The following is a 743-nucleotide window of genomic DNA, read 5'->3' as shown; positions in this document are numbered from 1 at the left end:
CCCCCATCACAGAAGCACAGCCTGGACTTGCCCACCGCCTGCCTCAACTTTTTGGCCACTTTTTACCACGTGGAAGGAAAGCAGGTACGTTGTCAATGTGGTAGATTTGACTGTAAGCTTGTTGTGTCATGTTGTCACGTTATGTTGTATTGTGTCATGTTGTGTCATATTTTGTTGTGGTGTGTCATGTCATATTGTGCCATGTTATGTTGTGTCATGTCATATTGTGTCGTGTCATGTCATGTTTTGTTGTGTCATGTTATGTCATGTCATATTGTGTCGTGTCATGTCGTGTTGTGTCATGTCATATTGCGTTGTGTCATGTCATGTCATGTTGTGTCGTGTCATGTCATGTTGTGTCGTGTCTTGTTGTGTTGTCATGTTGTGTCATGTCATGTTGTGTTGTGTCATGTCTTGTTGTGTCATGTCATGTTGCGTTGTGTCGTGTTGTGTTGTGTCGTGTCATGTTGTGTTGTATCATGTTGTGTTGTGTCATGTCATGTTGTGTCGCGTCATGTTGTGTTGTGTCATGTCATGTTGTGTCGCGTCATGTCATGTTGTGTTGTGTCATTTCATGTTATGTCATGGTGTGTCATATCATGTCAACATGTCGTGTTGTGTCATGACATGTTGTATCATGATGTGTTGTGTCTTGTGTCATGTCATGTTGTGTCATGTCGTGTTGTGTCATGTCATGTCCTGTTGTGTTGTGTCATGTCATGTTGTGTCGTGTCGTGTCATGT

Source organism: Aplysia californica, unplaced genomic scaffold, assembly GCF_000002075.1.
Source record: "Aplysia californica isolate F4 #8 unplaced genomic scaffold, AplCal3.0 scaffold00948, whole genome shotgun sequence".
NCBI lineage: Eukaryota > Metazoa > Mollusca > Gastropoda > Aplysiida > Aplysiidae > Aplysia > Aplysia californica.
Note: the sequence above shows the minus strand (reverse complement) of the source record.